The following is a 20080-nucleotide window of genomic DNA, read 5'->3' on the forward strand; positions in this document are numbered from 1 at the left end:
GGCCAAGATGGGCCCTCTCTGTGAGCCAACAAGACCACGCTTGATTAATCCCCAAGGCACTGGTATCAACAGCACATTTTTCAAACCAACCAGACTCCTCAGTCAAAGATACTTTAAGCAAAGATAATAATTAGGTAGTCGATATTATCATAAAATTAAATTTTGAATGAGAGCAAATGTAGTCTTCCATCTTCAGATCCAATCATACATTTGTTAAAAGTAAAGATATGCAAATCAATGCTAATGGGTTGGCAAAATTTCCCCAAGAGAGAATCACACTTCAGATAAATCGCCATTCATAATTTTTTTATTTCATAATCAAGTAGCAATCCTTGAGAACCTCTCTTTCCCTTTTGACTACTTTGATTAAGTATTTTCAATAGAAGCTGATCAGAAAATACTTTTTCTCAGACTATTTTTTTTCCCTGCACCTCTCCTAGCAGTAGAGAAAAATTAGCAAGAAAAATGAATTCAGAATCCACCCCATTCCCACTTACTAAATGGTGTAGATGTGTATATCCCATTGCCTTTAACACCTGAAAATTAGGAAGAAAAAGAGTTCAAGGAAACAAACTGAGCAATCTAATATCTGGCTAAAGGACAAATTCTATCTTTAAAATTGAATACAGGGCTTCCCTGGTGGCGCAGTGGTTGAGAGTCCGCCTGCCGATGCAGGGGACACGGGTTCGTGCCCCAGTCCGGGAAGATCCCACATGCCGCGGAGCGGCTGGGCCCGTGAGTCATGGCCACTGAGCCTGCACGTCCGGAGCCTGTGCTCCACAACAGGAGAGGCCACAACAGTGAGAGGCCCGCGTACCTCAAAAAAAAAAAAAATTGAATACAGTTTCTATCAACTCTAGGAATTCAGTTCATATTTCTTTAATTCAAAGAGTGAAAGAAAAAGGTTACAACATGAAGAGACAAAACAGAGAAACATCAACAAAGCAACTAAATTAGATACCTCACCTGTCACAGAGAAAATCAATAAGGCTCAATGAATTTATATTGTACACAGACTTACTTAAGGAAAAACTTTGAAATATAATGTCTTTAGCTTTTTGTGTACTAAACATATTCTGCTCCATTGGCTGGATAAAAACTTTAAGAAGATGGCCTCTGGGTAGAGGGCAAATAGGACTCAAGCTATACTTTAACAGAGAAGCAAAACAAGACAGGAGAAAAGCAGCTGGGGAGGGAAGGTTTATATGCCACTTATGTAAAAATCATACACGTTGGCTTTTTACTGGGAAAGGAATGTAACCGGCAACACTAAGAATGAAATAGGCGGAATCACCTTGGCAAGAAACAAAACAGCAAGAGGATTAAGTAGGCCTGAGAGTGGTTTACACCCCCAAACAAGAAAAGAGTGAGACAAACTCAGGTAGGAAAAAGACAAAACTCCAACCGCCTCTCTTACTGAGAGAGACAGAATAAGACACACCACCAACAACAAAGAAGTCTCAACCTAGAATTCAGGTGCTCTGGTTCTGTCCCTCCCTCCCTCCCTCCCTCCCTCCCTCCCTCCCTCCCTCTCCTCTCTCTCTCATACTCTCAGAGCAAAGGGACAACATCTTTTACAACATTAACAGAAAACCAAGAAGAAAACAGCTATGCCTGGTTGGTCAGCTCTGCCCACAGAGGCTTCCTACAAACTCCATGGAACCTCTTTTTTTTTTTTTTTTTTTTTGCGGTACACGGGCCCCTCACTGCTGTGGTCCCCCCCGTCGCGGAGCACAGGCTCCGGACACGCAGGCCCAGTGGCCACGGCCCACGGGCCCAGCCGCTCCGCGGCATGTGGGATCCTCCCGGACCAGGGCACGAACCCGCGTCCCCTGCATCGGCAGGCGGACTCCCAACCACTGCGCCACCAGGGAAGCCCCCATGGAACCTCTTTTGACCACATCTTCATTTCCCAGAGTCAACCACAGAATTTGTCCCATTTTGTCTGACAAGAGAGGGATTCATGGCCACTGTGGTAAAGCAAAGGCACAATCCTGCAAAATGGCTACATTTAAGGAGTCCACAGAACCTCAACAGGCTCCTAAGTAATCTCCTTACCTCCCACATGACCCTCTATCCTTTCTATAAATATACCTTTCTAAAATGTAGACCATGATACTACTCAATTCAAAATCTTTCATGACTAGACATCGAAAAAGCCCAAATTCTGTGACCCACCATTCAAAGACATTGAGAATCTATCCTGATTCTTTTCCAGCATCATCTTGTTCTGTTCTATGATAGTATCCTTCACCTTCCCTTTTTTTGCCTTTACTTGTGCTACTCCTTCAGCCTAGAATTTCTTTCCATCCTCTCTACAGCATAAGTACTGCATTCTAACACCAGCTCAAGATATCACCTCCTATTGTGCGAAGTCATAGGCAATCTCCCTTAGCTACATCTCATTCTGTGCTACACCAGAGCTTTGTTTAAACCCATTTTGGACACAGATTATATTCTGAATCACAGACATTTATTTACATATTCATTTTCCCTACCTCCATATCACAGGGTTGGGGGGGCGGTGGAGTTATATTATCTTTTTTTTTAATTGTGGTAAAGGACACATGGTATAAAATTTACTGTCTTAACCTTTTTTTTTTTTTTTTTTTTTCCGGTACACGGGCCTCTCACTGTTGTGGCCTCTCCCGTTGCAGAGCACAGGCTCCGGACGCGCAGGCTCAGCGGCCATGGCTCACGGACCCAGCCGCTCCGCGGCATGTGGGATCTTCCCAGACCAGGGCACGAACCCGTGTCCCCTGCATCAGCAGGCAGACTCTCAACCACTGCGCCACCAGGGAAGCCCCAGTCTTAACCATTTTTAAGTATACAGTTCAAGTGATAAGTATATTCACATTGTTCTGTAACCAATCTCCACAACTCTTCATCTTGCAAAACTGAAACTCTTTACCCAGTAAGCAACACCTCCTCCAATTCCCTCCTATCCCCAGCCCCTGGCACCCAACTTTCTACTTTCTGTGTCTATAAATTTCACTATTCTAGGTACCTCATATAAATGGAATCATATAGTATTTGTCTTCTCATGACTGACTTATTTTGGTTACCATAATGTCCTCAAGGTTCATCCATCTGCAGCATGTGTCAGAATTTCCTGCCTCTTTAAGACTGAATAAAATTCCACTGTGTGCATATACCACATTTTGTCTATCCATTCATCCGCCCATGGACACTTGGGTTGCTCCCACCTTCTGGCTATTTTGAATAGTGCTGCTATGAACATAGGTCTTCGAGATCTTGCTTTAAATTCTTTAGGGCATATACCCAGAAGTGGAACTGTTGGATCATATGGAAACATTATTTTCATTTTTTTTGAGGAACTGCCTTCCAAAGCACCTGTAGCATTTTACATTCTCACTAAGAGTGCACAAATTTTCCAATTTCTCCACATCCTCACCAACACTTGTTAATTTCTATGTTTTTTAATAATAGCCATCCTAACAAGCGTGCATTTCCCTAATGATTAGTGATTTTGAGCTTCTCATGTGCTTATCAGCCATTTATATATCTTCTTTGAAGAAATGTTTCTTCAGGTCCTTTGCTCAATTTTTAATTGGACTGTTTGTGCTTGTTGTTTTGTTGTAAGAATTTTTATATACTCTGGATATTAACCCCTCATCAGATATATGAACCAGAGCTCTTTTTTTTTTTGCTGTACACGGGCCTCTCACTGTTGTGGCCTCTCCCGTTGCGGAGCACAGGCTCCAGACGCGCAGGCTCAGCGGCCACGGCTCACGGACCCAGCCGCTCCGCGGCATGTGGGACCCTCCTGGACCGGGGCACGAACCCGTGTCCCCTGCATCGGCAGGTGGACTCTCAACCACTGCGCCACCAGGGAAGCCCCAGAGCTCTTTTTTAATTCACTTTTCTATTCCCTAATTTTTCAGAGTTGGCTATAAGTATTACAGAAATATATTTTGAGTTGAAGATGTTTCTTCCTTTTTTAGGTTTTTTTTTGGAGGGGGTCGGGGGGTATAATACAAAATTCAGGATATCCAAAAAGGGGTATACAGTGGAAAATGAAACTCCTTCCCATCCCTGTTATCCAGCCACCAAGTTTCAACCCCCAGAGGCATTTTCCATTTTCTTATAATTCCCTCCAGAGATACTCTGTGCATATACAAGAAAATACATATTTTAATTTAGTCTCCTCCAAAATAACCTACTAATACCCACTGTTCTGTACCTTGCCTTTTTGACTTAATAATTATTCCATTTCAGTGTATATAAATTGCTTTATTCTTTTTAACAGCTACTAAGTATTTCACTACATGTACCATAATTTATTTATCCAGTCCCCTAAAGATGAGCACTTGTTTCCAATTGCTGCCAAGAATATCCTTAAATATACATTATTTCACGTAAGTACAAGATTTGTGGGTTAAATTCTGGTAGGGGGATCAAACGATATGTGTATTTTAAGTTTTGATAACTATTTCTAAATTGGTCTCAACAAAAATTCCTACATCCATCAGCAATAATGACATTGCCTATTTTCCCATACCCTTAGTAACACCTCATGTGTTCAAAATTTGTTTCTTTACCAATTTGATAGGTTGAAAAATGAGTATTCACTGAAGTTTTATTTTGCATTTCTCTTTTATGAACTGCCTTTCATATCCTTTCATCTTTGTCCATTTTTCTGATTGTTGGTCTTTTTCCCAGAGTTGTTATTTTCAATATATTTATGAATTAGCCCTTTTCCTACAGTATGAATTTTCCAATTATATGAATTAATATATTTATGAAATTAGCCCTTTTCCTATGATATGAATTGCAAATCATCCTAGTTTGCCTTTGCTTTTTTTTTTTTTTTTTAGTAAATTTATTTATTTATTTTTGGCTGTGTCAGGTCTTCGTTGCTGTGCAAGGGCTTTCTCTAGTTGCGGCGAGCGGGGGCCACTCTTCATCGCAGTGTGCGGGCGTCTCACTGTCGCGGCCTCTTGTTGCGGAGCACAGGCTCCAGAAGCACAGGCTCAGTAGCTGTGGCTCACGGGCCTAGTTGCTCCGTGGCATGTGGAACCTTCCCAGACCAGGGCTCGAACCTGTGCCCCCTGCATTGGCAGGCAGACTCTCAACCACTGCGCCACCAGGGAAGCCCTGCCTTTGCTTTTTGATATAGTTTTTTTAATCTGTTTTTGGCAGTGCAGAATTTTAATATAGTCAAGTTTCACTATTCTTCTCTTTTATGGTTTCTGTGCATTTCTTACTTTCTATTCCCACAATTATCATAGTGAAAATCCTCACTACCTTGTAAGTAAATTACAGCTTCCCAACTGGTCTACTTTTCATTACTCCCTCTACCTTCCAACTGATCCTATACACTTGTTAGATTAATCCTCTTAAAATACTGTACATTAGTAGAGACACAAAAAGTTGAGATTACAATATAATAAAGATATCAACTGTCCTGACAGGAAATGACTATTACAGTTTTGTCTTGTATTAATTAAGCTCTCTTGAGCATTCTCAAACTCAAAAGTGTAAAGTTTTCTATAATTTTAATTCATTAGAATGTCACTGACTACAGGTCTACGTATTATAAAAGAGGGGGACATTCTGATTGAAAACTAGGATTATATTCAATACACCAACTGCCTCAGGATTTCAACTTCACAGGAACTATTTTTATGCTCTCCCCCCAGAATCTCTCTACCAAACTCTACCCTGCCCTAGTGGCTTCAACCACACAGAGTCTGGTCATAAGAGCTTTAGAATCCAGGTTTTTCTCACCATAAACAGGAAATAATGTGTCTCTGACTCTATACAGAATGTGACACTATAATTCATGCTTTTGGAAGGAGGACTAACATTTCAAGCTGACAGCTAGGTAATAAATATGATTAGGAGCCAAGCACGCAAGCAGAATATCCCAAAATGTACACCTTTCATAAGAAGACACAAGCAGGCTTAATCAGTAAGACAAATTCAGATTAAAAAAATGCAGTTCCCCCCCCCCCGCCCCCAGGCACAGATAAATAAGCATCTTTTCAGAAGTACTACCTTCTTAACCCCAAATCATTATTTCCCTTGAGGACTCTTCTACAAAACTAAAAAAAAAGAAAAGAAAATTTAAGTTGGAGACAGTAACCAAGTATGACTCATTAACCAAATAATTCTTCACATTTCTTTGTAATGAGTTAAAATTTACATAGGTTTCAAATAAACAGCTTACATACACAGTCCTCAAAATTAACCAATGAAGTATACTTTAATCTCCATTTTCCCAAAAGGAAAATGAAACTCAGAGACCAAAAGTTCATGTTCACATAGCTGATAGTAGAGCTAGCACTTGAATAAAAAGTCTTCATAACCCCATTCCATATTTTTGTCACTATACATCACCACTTTAATGTCTAGAAATTTACATTTAATGCCTATTTTTAATTTCAAAATAATAGTTTTAATAAAATGTTTAGAGTATTAACGTCATGCAGCCATATACACCAGATATGCCTCAAACTATTAATCTTCTAATGTGTTTTCATAACCCATTTGTTCAGATTATAGTACTTCTCTTACCCATAAAAAATAGACTCATTAAAAACACAAGCTAATTAGTTTATAAAGTGCTTCAAACTACTCTTAGATAATAACACTAAATTGTTAATACTTAACAAACCAAGTAATAGGTATTTAGTATCTTAATCTGACACTAATAAAACTCTTATTAAAGTAACTACTAAACAACTAAGCTCTTGGAAAAATACCAAAATGCTTAGTAAATAATCTGCTACCACAGGCAAACTAAAAATTCAGGCATACATATGTGTGTGTGTGTGTGTGTGTGTGTGTGTGTGTGTGTGTATATTCCAAGTACATGATATTCTGGAAAAGGCAAAACTATGCAGACAGTAAAAAGATCTGTGGTTGCCAAGGATTAGGAAAGACTGATGAATGGGTAGAGCACAATGGATCTCTAGAGCAGTGAAACTACTCTGTATGATACTATAATGGTGAATCCATGACATTACACATTTGTCCAAACCCATAGAACGTACACACGAAGAGTGAACCCTAGGGGCTTCCCTGGTGGTGCAGTGGTTGAGAATCTGCCTGCCAATGCAGGGGACACAGGTTCGAACCCTGGTCTGGGAAGATCCCACATGCCGCGGAGCAACTAGGCCCGTAAGCCACAACTACTGAGCCTGCGCGTCTGGAGCCTGTGCTCCGCAACAAGAGAGCCCGCAACAGTGAGAGGCCCGCGCACTGCGATGAAGAGTGGGCCCCCGCTTGCTGCAACTAGAGAAAGCCCTCGCACAGAAACGAAGACCCAACACAGCCAAAAATTAAATAAATAAATTTAAATTATAAAAAAAAAGTGAACCCTAATGTAAACTCTGAGCATTAGGCATAATGATGTGTCAATGTAGGTTTATCAATTGTAATAAATGTACCATTCTGGGAAGTAATGTTGATAATGGGAGAGGCTCTGCATGTGTAGGGGTAGAGAGCATGTGGGAAATCTCTGTACCTTCCACTCAATTTTGCTGTAAACCTAAAACTACTCCAAAAAATAAAGTATATTTTTAAAATTAAGGTAAATTATCTGTGGCAACTCTAATCTGTTCAATCATTGCTTCAGAGGTGCACTTTCACCTGTTTAGGAAAGAACACCCTTGGCCATCAACCTTCAGAGACATTCTGCCTCACACACCCACCACTCCTCCCAATCCTGTTCTGCCCCTCATAGCCTGCTCAGCATCTAACATGACATTGGTAGACTAAGTCCAAAGACACGGAGAAAATTAAGTATAGACAACAGATGCAGAAGGCAGGTAGTGGCTAAGAAGGTAAAGAATTACGAAAGAGGGAAATCTGCAGAAAAATCCACAAGAGAGCACAGAAAGGAGAAAACAATCCTGAGATGCTCTGAACTTACTGGTCTACATAATGCGAAAATCATATGAAATTAAATTGTCCTAAAATACAAAACATGATATTACAAGCATTTCCCTTTTCTTTAAAAAATGTCTTTGCTGAACATGATTCCAAAACTAGAACTTGATAATGTGTTTACAATGTGTCCTCCGGCCACAAGCAAGATGACTTTTCAAAAGTTGACCGTAAATGCTATAAACATTTTTCAACAGAAAGATATATAAAAGTGTGTGTGTCAAAGTGCCATTACAAAGACCTGGCTCTCAGAATAAAGTTTTGGATAAAATTGCAAAATTTTAATTTTTATGATATATTACATGGAAGAAAGACGTACATTTTTATCTTCTAGGTATTCTTAATCTCAGACGTCAGAAACACGCTATGAGTTACCAAACTGAGCAGGAGTTCACTGAGATCTTGAAACAGTCACACGGAACCACTGCGGGGGGGGGGTGTGCTTGTTTGCTCTGTTCATCAACGACGAGGCAGGGCTAAGCACTGGCAGACCCAAACACCTGAGTCATTTGGGAGAGGCTAAGGACTCCAGTGGCAAAACAGGGACCCATAAGACAGGCTTAAGAATGGTTCTGGCAGGAGTCACCACCATCACCACCACCACCACCTGAGCAAAAATCAACCTTCTGTATCTAAAGTTTCAGGGGAGGCACAAAGGCTGGAGTTTCACCAGGGATCCAACTCAGTTCAGCAAATACCAAGTAAGCACCAACAAAGTACCCAGCGCTAGGGTAAAGGTGCTGGGGGACACTGAAGAGAACTTGGTCTCTTGGTATGGGACTCTGGGAAAGCCTGAGTGAGGACAGCTCGTGGAGAGGAACCAACTTGCCAGCACCGACTTGCCAGCCCCTATGGAAGTGAATCTTTTAGCCCCAGGCACACCTTCCACTAACTGCACCTCCACCTGGTATCTGCTGACAACCTCACGGGACCCTGAGCCAGAACCACCTGAATTGCGGACCCATAGCAACTATGAGATAATAAACGATTACTGTTGTTTTCAGCCACAAAGTTTTCGATATGGTACAAAGCAACAGAGAACAAATGCATCCAGATTTTACATAAAAGGCTCAGAGAGGCTAACTTACCTACTACCACATAGGAGTGAGCACTTAAACCACGTCGGGAATAGTCTCTAGGCTTTAGATTCAGTTTCCTTGTCATTAAGTGACACCACTTCTCAAGTAAAATAAGTTATAATACTGTAAGAATGATCATTTCTATATGATTACACAACCGGCACTAACACACCAGGCTTTCCACAGCACAGAGATACAGCACATGTCGCCGCATACTTAACAGACATGATGAGACCTGCAATATAATTGAATTTGTGACTCTTCATGGTACTTTTTGGGGTTTTTACTATCTTCTGAAAGAATTCTGGATTTTTTTTTAAGTGTACAGATTTTGAAAATAAAAACCTAACATTTATAGCATGTTAATACTAAACAATTACATTATCGACATTGAGGATATTTATACACTTTACAACCTTAATCACAATAAACATTTGTGTAATTTTAAACAGAATATGTCACACTAAGAAAAATTCCACTGTTCATTGTTTCTTTAAGGATTTGCTTTTTTGCTTTAAGTCTTCAACTTTTAGCATTACACATAGTAAAATAGAGTATCAAAATGCTCATGATGGTGAAATCTTAAGTCCCATCCATAAAATGGTTACTATCTTGCAGGACAAGGTGGCTGGCTCTTAGCCTGTCTACTCCTAGAGAAAGTCAATGGAACATTTCACTGTTACAACCACATCTGCTGTAAATGTAACTTAACTAAGGACACATTGTTATTAAAAGGAATTGCAAGAATTCAACCTACAGTTTTTTAGCTCCAAACCTGACACTTTTCTTCTGTACCATGTTTTAGCCAGTGGTTCTCTACTCTGAATGCTTAGGGCACTTTGAAAATTACCCATACCTGGACATCATCCCCCAGAAATTCTGATTTAATTGCTTTGGTCTGTTTTAGCCATCTAATATATAATAAACCAGTGGTGATAAATTCACAAAGTTTATGCCACAAAGGGAGAAACTGTGGACATCCCTACATGTTAGCTAAAACATCCTTATCCCCTAAGACAAAGATACCTTGCAATAAACGAAGCAGAACAAGAAGGAAGAAGAGATGGGAAACTCAAACCCATTCTGCTACTTTCATGGAGCCACCAAGGAATATTTTATTCCCCTGATTCCTCTCCCTGAACCCCATCACCCCACACCTTAACTCCACTGCAAGCTTTAACTCAAGCATCACCTCCTCCATGAAGCCTTCAGGATCACACAAAATAAAGAAGCCCATTTTTCGGCATCCATCTTACCCTGAACTCTACCTCTAAATAGCACATACTGCACAAGGCATTTATTTACACATCCATTTCTCTTACTGGCCTGAGGGCTCCTTAACGGTAGGGTCCCTATATTATTCATCCTTCCCATCTTATATATCTTTGTATCCAGAGCCTTGAAGATAGATAGTAGATACTAAAAAGTATTTGCTGAATTGTATGGTTTTTGTTTTTGGGTTTTTATGTTTGGTAAGTTTATTTCCACCTTGGCCTCCTAGTAGACACTCTTCTGAAATTTTTCAATTTCTCATAATGTATGCAAAAAGGCCGGACATGTTGAGAGCAAGACAGCAGTGGAACCCTAGGCCAAGAAAGAATGGGATAAATGGGGTAAAATGAGATACCCGAAGGTAAGATCAGGTATGAATTTTTTTTTAAGCGAGAGATTAGGCAAACAAAGGGACAACTTGATTTTCATTCACAAGAAGGTGTGACAAAGAACACTGATTACAGGCAACCGTCTGAACTGAAGACCAATGAAGCCAGAAGCTCTGAGAAAGTACCCAGGCCTATCTACTCTAGCCCCACTCCCTCCCCTACTGTTTACCCCTTCACCCAGGGCAGTTCACTCCGCCCAGAACCTGAAAAGTTTTGCTTTCTCTTTTCTCCCAGCCTCTCTGGTCACTCTCCTTCAGCATCCTTACATCTTTCTTTTTCTTGGTTTGTCCCTAAAATGTCAATATCCTCTAGGACTTACTTTCAGCCTTTTTCTCTTCTCTTTCTATGCAGTTCCTCTGAGCACTTTTATCCTTACCCATGCCTTCAACCACTCTCCATGTGGCAAGCACTCAGAAATCTGTATCTCCAGCCTCCCCAGCTCTTGTGATGCTCCAAGACCATATCAACTGCCCCCTAGATGCCTCCAACTCACCAATGACATGCCCCACAAGCACGTTAAACACAACGTGTCCAAATCTGAACTATCACCTTCCCCCTCAGAACTGCTTCCTCTTCTCTTTTCCCTCCCACTACCCAGAAACCTGGCAGGCATTCTAGTCAGCCTCACTCTCCCATTCCCTTCACATTCAAACAGTCGCAAAGACCAGCCAGCTCTCCCTCCTGCTAGATATTCTCCTACACATTCTCACTTCTGAGCACCCCTACTACTTCTGCCTTTGTCTGGGCTCTCAACCTCCTATCATCCACACTAACTGCACTGTCCACTCCGGCCCCCAATCTTACCCCATCCCCACCCCACTGGACCCCAATCTACCCAGCACACTGCTTTCAGGGTGATCTTTCAGGCCATTCACATTTCTTCAGTGGCTCACTACAACACATGGGATGGGAAATGCGCCCTGAATTAGCTTTCTACTTTCATCTCCTTTCACGCCTGTCTTTGCCCTTCACACTCTAATATAATGACCTGCCTACAGTTCCCAGAACACACTATGCTCTCATAATACCACACAACTATTCATGTTATTAGCTCCACCTGGAAATGCTCTGTGCTGCTTGTCACCCTGCCCAATCCTACTCAGCTGTCAAGATTCGGCTCAAACACAACCACGGCTAAAGCCCTTCTCTGGCATTCCTGTCAGGGATCAAGAGCTTCTGCTAGGCTTGTTTTGCATGTGTAGGTATCTCCATTAGAGCAAATAGCACACAATATTTGAACTGTTGGTCAAGATGTCCACTGTCCTATAGACTTTAAGCTCCTTGGTCAAGGAAAATGACTTTTCAACTTTCTATCCTCAGCACTAGTTCAATGCACACAGCATACAGAAAATTTTAAAAAGGAATTAATGTATGAACTGTAGGCCAATGAAAGGAAAAAAGATCAACGGGACTTTAAGTATAGAAAAAGAATCCAGATCTTAAGGAAGTACAGACATCTATTATTAAGTCCCACCCATTAAAAAAAATAGAAACATATGGTTATTAACATAGTACAAAGGTGACAAAGAGAAAATCTGTCATTGGACTAAGCGGGCAATAAGGAGCTAAGAGTCTCCAAGGGAGCAGCTGACAAAAGATTAGCAGAAAGCTCAGAGATAAAGGTGGTTCTTTCTCTGAGTCAAGTAATTCAACAACCTGTGTCCATGGACTGAGCAAAATACTGGCACCTTCCTCTCTCAGTTCACCACTCCTCCCCTTTGTCATGATTCTCCATACCCCTTTCCCAGTCCCACTGCCAAGTCCCAGCTTCAGTGGGTAATTCCCTTCAGCTGGAGCCACAAGCCTGGACTCACTGGGACTTCCCTGCAGTCCAGTGGTTAAGACTCCATGCTTCCACAGCAGGGGGTGCGGGTTCCATCCCTGGTCAGGGAACTAAGATCCTGCATTTCCGAGGTGAGGGCAAAAAAAAAAAAAAAAAAAAAAACTCCCTAAATCTCACAGTAATCATTTATAATTAGTACCCCATTTTACAGATGGGAAATTTGTGTCCAAGGTCACACAGCAATGACAGAGCTGGCCCAAGAACCCAGGAATATTTCTCCAGAGTATTTCCACACCCCTGACCACCTCAAAATGGAGAGATGTGGTCCAGCCATTCTAGGTTGCAACTCAGAATACATTATTCTCCAAAACACTATTATAAGTGTTGGTTACAGTCTATAGTATCACTAATACACAAAGGCACACAATGAGTTAGCAAAGCTTTGGGGTCCTGGCCTGGAAATCTAAATGCTATTTGTTATTTTATTTGTTCAACATGACAAACAAAAGTGGTCTTGAAAATTTGAGGAATACAAGGAGTTCTTAAGTGAGGCTTTTCCTTAAGAATATTTTCTTCCACAAAAAATCACCAAGGATAGAAACTATTTCACCTTGTTAACTTGTAAGAACCATGACACTAGAAGACACCTGTGAGAAATATGCTTATCTGACCAGGTGCTCATTTACAGTGTGCTGTCATTTGAATAAAACATCATACTAAATCCTACAGACCGCAGCTTATGATAGAAATGCCACAAACTACAGCAGTACAGCTGATATGCCTGTAATCTACTGACAAAATGTAGTCTTTAGCAAAGTGAAACCAGATGTCTGGTGTGAAATCAGATGTCTGTGGACTTGTCTTTCTTGGCTTCCAGAACAGTATTAGCTACACTAAATACACAGCTTAGCTGTATATTAAACCCACGACTTGGCAAAATCATGACAGTTTGGACATGAAGCATCAGAATTTTTATTGTAATTCTTATAAACCAAAGACATTTCTGAAATAAAAATCCTAACTTTAAACACTCAGCTAAATGTGGTAGTATGTCTTTCTCACTGTGGGAACAGCGTCAGAGCTTTTTAAACACATTATGGAAACCCTTCCCCTTCACTTTTCAAGCTGACACTCTTTCCGATGTGGAATGATCTGGTAGAGGGAATCAGGTGTCAGTCCTTGTCCCAGAAATTCTAGGATCAGACAGAAAAGGTGATCACCTGTGAAAATGCAAATACCCAAGAAGCTTAGCACCTTTAGGAAAGTAAGTACTAGAATGCTTTCCACAATCACAAGCAAGATCAAAAGAAAGTGAGTGACCCGACAGAGAAACAGGAAGGGAAGTTAACAGTATCTGTGTACCAGGCACTGTTCTTACACTTTCTTTTTAATATACTCATTGTTCTGTCTTGATAGATGAGAAGTTAGGGGCAAAGAAGTTTTAACTGGCCTACAGTCGCAGAGCTAATATAATAAGAGTCAGGATTCACATCCATGTCTGAAAGACTATAAAAGGCATGCTACTTCCACACAGGATTTGGAGTGGAACAAAGAGCAGAGGTAAATAGCCAAGAATATGAAGGTAAAAGGCAGAAACCTACCATTTTTACCCAGCAGTGGTCATCTGAGACTGATTTCAGATGAGACTCACATTCTACCTTTTATAACCTTGCAAGATTTAATTTTAAGTAACTTTTTTTTTTTTTACCTTATATAACTTTTGTAACCAAAAAAAGACAACTTGTTTCACTTCAATTAAAAAAAAAAAAAAAAAGAGGTTACGGGAATTCCCTGGCAGTCCAGTGGTTAGGACTCAGCACTTCTGCTGCCCAGGGCCTGGGGTTCAACCCCTGGTCAGCGAACTAAGACCCCGCAAGCCACTCAGCATGGTCAAAAAAAAAAATTGGGATTGACATATACACACTACTATATATAAAACAGATAACTAATAAGGACCTACTGTATAGCACACGGAACTCTTAATACTCTGTAATGACCTATATGGGAAAAGAATCTAAAAAAAAGTGGATATATGTATATGTATAACTGATTCACTTTGCTGTACAGCAAAAATTAACACATTTTAAATCAACTATACTCCAATAAAAATTAAATTACAAAAATAAATTTAAAAATTAAAAGAAACAAAAAAAAGCGAGGCTAAATGTAAAGAAACCCACAAAAGTGCACAGCCTACTTTAGCATTTATTTTCCTAAGTGCATCATCCTTAACATTGTCCATGCTTTCTAATCTTAGGTCATTTTTCTGGAACAATTCAAAAAATTATCCTCATCTAATTATAATGCTGGTTCAATACATTTATTACACTGGAAAATGACTATAACTTTACTACAGGACACAAATCACCATGGTCAGTCATCCTTGAACGTTCATTTCTGAAAGTATCAGTAAGGCAGGAAATAACGCTGTTCTCCCACACCACTGCAACCACCATCAGCAGTACAGTGAATGTCTTCTACATTAACACTTAACTATTCAGAAAAAACACAGAAAACCGGTAAAAGGCCTGCCCCCAAATGGTCATCTCCAACAGTCTCCTCATTCTCACCACCTTACTCACATCAAAGTGCTCAGCACTCTGGTAAAAAAAAAAATATCTATTGAATCAATAAATGAACCTATCACCAATAAACAACTATTTCCTATTTTTTTCAGAAAGTAAGTTATGTGGCCATCTGCCAGTTGAGCACACACAAATAATAAAGATTCAGGACACAGGCAGCCAATGTCAAGATGCCATGGAGGGCAATTCCAGTTTTCCTGTGTAAGTATCCAAGAATGTGATTTATAAAATCCTTGCCTGTGGCTTACCCGAGTTTTAACTAATTCAAAACATTTCTTTATATGGGACACAGAGGATGCATAAGGTGTTTCCAAACTTCTGAGAGCAGTTGTGTCTCATTTAACTAATACTAGGGGTGGGAGGGATCATGGAAAAGTTCCAGAGAAGAACCGTTAAAAGAGCCCACACTGAAAAATCACAGCAAACCTTCAAAGACTTCAATATGCTGTTTGGCAACGTTTCAGAAGTGAAGCAAACGCTGGTGAGGAGGTATCAAAGGGAAAGTCAAGAAGAAAAGGCCCAGTCTGGTCATTTCTCCCTCCCAAAATACCTTTCTCTATGAGCTTAAGAGAAGATTCCAAAAGAACTTCAACACTTGTAACACTGTTATTAACTTTATGCTTTGGACTCCTAAAGGATTTTTACAGGAGTCCCCTTTTAAAATGTAAAGATCCTTGGAGGGGTTCCTGTTCATTATCAAGGAGAGCAATGATGCTTTAATTTCACAGTCTCAGAGATTATTCCCAGTTAGCTAAGAGATGGGGGCCTGAGACAGACAACTACAGTACAACTACCAGACAGACAACTACCGAGAGGCGAAGGGTAATGACAGTTTTCTGCCAGGTCAAGTGGCTAAAAGGGACCTATGCCAGCTGTCAAAGTCCCAGCCAACTTACAGACTCCAAAACACCTGAAAATAAAAACCTCTTCGACTTGGAGCCTGTGACCCTTGAAGGTGGGCCTTAGGTTCCTGCTGAAAACGTACAGTTTGGCCCCAAGATCCAAGGGCAGTTCTGGATCTAGTCCTTCTCTATCTGGCTCAGTCTCTTTCAGGATAAAGTCCTAGCTCCTTCCACCCCTAACCATTCCTTACTTACCCTTTCTCCCGTTCCTCCTCGGTGAGAAGGGGTAAGTGGTTACTTTGTGCCCTCGCCCAATTTGGCCAAAACCCTAAAAGTAAAAATGACAGAGACAAACACGTGTTTTAAAACCCTGACATTCAAGCCTCTGGAACTCCCACCACTCGCCCAACGTGTCCAGACAGAAGGCAGCGCGTCTCCACAGCGCTCCCTCTCGGCCAGGACTTGGGCCGGAGTTGTCCCCTCTGGTGGGGGGAACGAAGAGAGGGCGCGACCTGGGGGCGCCTCGCCAGCGGGAAGGAGCTCGTCGGCTCCAGGCCTGGCGTCCCGGTCTCTGAGCTCCGGTTTCCTACCCGCGCTGGCGGAAGGAGGAGGGGTCCGGGGTTGGCCGCCCCGCGGGGCCTCAGATAAACACGCGCCCGCACACATGCTCGCGATCACCACAGGACTCGCGGCCAAGCAGCCCTCCGCCTCCCAGCAACACTCGTCCCCTCTGGGGCTAACTCCGGGCTAAGGGGCCCAAGCCCTGGGGGCCACCAAGGGTCGGCAGCGGCACCCCACCTGCCCACCCCAGCCAACCTCACAGCGCCCTACCTGCCCCCAAATCCCCGCCCTCCGCACCCGCTGCGCCGCTCTGCCCAAGAGAAGTCCCCGCGTGGGTTCCGCCCTCCGCCGGCGGCAAGCTCCGCCCCCGCCCCCGGAGCGCGGGAGCTTCGCGAAGCTCCGCCCCCAGCGGTAAAGCTGTACTTCCGAACGCCTGCGCGGGACAGGCCCAAAACCCGGCCTGGATTTGAAACGGATCAAAAACAACCCTTGCCTAGCAGGCAATTATTGAGCATTTGCCCTGAGCTCAGCGCTGTACTAACGGCTGAGAGAGGGCAACAAAGAGTTGAAAATCTGTGAGGCTGTGACTTCATCCTCTCCCCTTGTTTTACAGATGAGGAAACCGAGACCCCAGCAGTTGTTTTGAGTGCACAGCTACAGTGGCAAGCTGCCTTATTGGGGCTCTCCCCTCTGGACTCGTCCTTTCGGCGTTTTTTCTACTAATGTGGGTACGGGAAAACTATTCGATGTTGCCGCTTCTAAACAAGCCAGAAGGAATAACCCAGAACAAGTGGTTTACTTTGGAGAAACTGGAATTTCATACCTAAGCTTTTGCATTCAAATGACACAAACTCTTAACTGGGTTATTAAAACCTTCGAAGAAAGTGAAACCTACTACTTTTTTTTTTTTAACCCTTCGCCAATTATATCCTTGATTGTGTCTGTCTTTATCGTCCTTCTGGATACTGAAAAACTATTCTGTGCAAATCATTCAATACAAATCTTAAGTACCAGACATTCTGGTACTTTGGGTTCAAAACTAATTCTAAAGTTTTAAAAACCTAGTCAGAGACTTAAACGGTCCTGATAACTAGAACTATTAGTCTCCTGAGGAGAATAAAATTGCTCTCCTGTGAAGGGGTTGTGTAGCAGTTTTGTAGTTTTTCTTATTTGTCACTGAAATAATTACTGTAAGGTAAGCTCTTCTCTGCTAGTGCTTAAGGACTTAATTCCAAGAACACTTAGCTTGGAAGACCACCCCCATGGAATAGCAGTGGGGACCGATTTGTAAATTGGACTGGGATCTATTAGCACTAATAATTAATATTAATAATTAATTAAGTGGTCCCAAATTAAATAGATGGAGCTCCTGGCCACCAGAAGCTGACTGTGTGGAATGGAATGTATGTGGAAAAACAACAAAGACAGGTATGTGTGGTTTTTATTATAAAGGGATGTAAATAAACATACAAAAAGAGTTGCTAAGTCTGATCAGACTTTGTCACTAAGATTCATGAAATGTACTTAGGAAGCTGAGGTAATCTGAAAAGGGTAGAGTACACTATATGACTCCAACTATCTGACACTCTGGAAAAGGCAAAACAATGGAGACAGTAAAAAGAGCTGTGGTTGACAAGGGTTATGCTGGAAGAAGGGAAGAATAGGAAGAGCACAAAGAATATTTAGGGCAGTGAAAATATTCTGTATGATACTGTCAGGGTGATGCATGTCCTCATACATTTGTCAAACCCCATGGAATAGATAACACCAAGAGTGAAACTTGATGTAAACTATAGACTCTGGGTGATAATGATGTGTCTGTGTGGGTTCATCAGTTGTAACAAATGTACCACTTTGATGCTGGGACGTTGATAGTTGGGGAGGCTCTGCAAGTGTCGGGTCTCTGTACTTTCTCCTCAGTTTTGCAGTGAACCTAAAACTGCTCTTTAAAAAAAAAAAAAAGACTTCTAAAGAAAAAGAAGCTGGCTAAAACTTCAGAACATCCCGTATTCTTCAAATTCATCAGTTAAATTATAAACTGAATATTTGGCTTTATGTGTGGAGTTGAAACATAATGAGTTGTTTCCTTAGATGAGAGCAGCATTCTGTTTGGCATTTATGTCATCAGGAAGAAAATGAATCATCTATTCCTAAGGTATAAAATTGAACGGTGGTTAGAGATCATGTCTAATGCTCAAGGAGATATTTAAACAAAGTTAACTTGAAATAAAGTTTATAAATTCTATGAATACATTTATATTTTGAATCTATTCCTATTCATACATACTTACAATTAGTAAGCAAACAGTGCAAGATATCATAGAATAAAGGTTTTCAAATTTCTTGGTCTCAAGATCTCTTTACATTCTTAAAAATGATTGAGGACTTTAAAGAGCTTTTGTTTGTGTGGGTTATATATGTTGATATTTACTGTATTAAAAATTAAAACAAAAAATTTAGATGTATGTTTATTAACTCATTTTTAAATAAGAAACCCATTTCATGTTTACTATAAAGAACATTTTTTTGAATAATGAATACATTTTTTAAAAAATTAGTGAGAAAAGTGGCCTTTTTCCCATTTTTTGCAAATCTCTTTACTCTCTGGCTTAAGAGAGAGTGTTGGAAGCTCACATTCTGCTTCTGCATTCAATCTTTTGTGATATGTTGTTATAGCTAAGATATTATGAGGAAAACTGGCCCTCATTCAAATCATGGTTGAAAAAAGGAGGACCTTGCAAATCCCCTAAAAGGGTCTCAGAAACCCCCAGAGGTCCTCAGACCTCACTTTGAGAATTGCTGCCAAATAGCATTTTGCATTTTATTTGTTTGAATATCATGCATTCCCACATCAGAGTTTGCTAACACCTGAAATTATAGCCCTTCACTTATTCCAAGCTAAAACTCAAACTTGACAGCTCATGTCAAACCCATCACATATCTGAAAGTTTTTTCAAGGCTTTTACTATAGCAACTCTGATTAAATTGATATTCTTTTTGAATACGTGTAAAAACATTTAAGATTTCATTTATATCCCTCATTTCAAACGTTTTTGGGAAATTTTGAATGTAAATTGTGCCATCTGGAAAAATGAAACATTGGTATATGGTTATTAACCAATTTTAGGTATACTTATAATAAATGATGTACATCTCCTTTTTCATAAATAATTTACAAGTCAGCTTAAAATAAAAATAAAACAGGCAATTACAGTTTTGTTTATTACCTAAATAAATACTAGGTTCTAAAGTTATTGCCTTGGAATAAAACTTTACATGTATAAACTTTCATTTTTACTACAAATGAAATAATTTAAGTCATGCATTTTGGATTTTTTAATACAATTTCCAACTAAAAGAAACCAGGGCCACTCAGAGGAATGTCTGATTTCAGGTCTGGGGCAAGATATATATAAGACAAGTGTGGGATATCTTGTGACACAAAACAAGGAATCCATTCACAATAAATAAGTGTGTCAAAAGGTAACAGAGGGCTTCCCTGGTGGCGCAGTGGTTGACAGTCCACTTGCCGATGCAGGGGACATGGGTTCGTGCCCCATCCGGGAAGATCCCACATGCTGCGGAGCGGGTAGGCCCGTGAGCCATGGCCGCTGAGCCTGCGCATCTGGAGCCTATGCTCCGCAACTGGAGAGGC

The 20080-nt window shown here is 40.9% G+C and overlaps 1 protein-coding gene across 6 annotated transcripts in view; it reads right to left on the reverse strand.

Moving 5' to 3' along the window:
• The window catches only part of IMMP2L (inner mitochondrial membrane peptidase subunit 2), an 899397-nt gene extending 882654 nt beyond the window's left edge, over positions 1-16743 (reverse strand). For 4 of the 6 annotated variants that reach the window (XR_003795172.1, XR_003795173.1, XM_029233258.1 and 1 more), the window contains exon 1: positions 16120-16237. The gene's annotated coding sequence lies outside the window, so the exon portion shown is untranslated. Of the gene's footprint in view, positions 1-16119; positions 16238-16695 lie in introns of those variants that run through there. The other 2 variants (XM_029233254.1, XM_029233255.1) reach the window with 2 other exon arrangements.
• Positions 16744-20080: the final 3337 nt, after the last annotated feature.

The sequence above is a fragment of the Monodon monoceros genome, unplaced genomic scaffold (genome assembly GCF_005190385.1).
Source record: "Monodon monoceros isolate NGI ecotype Baffin Bay Population unplaced genomic scaffold, NGI_Narwhal_1 Super_Scaffold_2, whole genome shotgun sequence".
NCBI lineage: Eukaryota > Metazoa > Chordata > Mammalia > Artiodactyla > Monodontidae > Monodon > Monodon monoceros.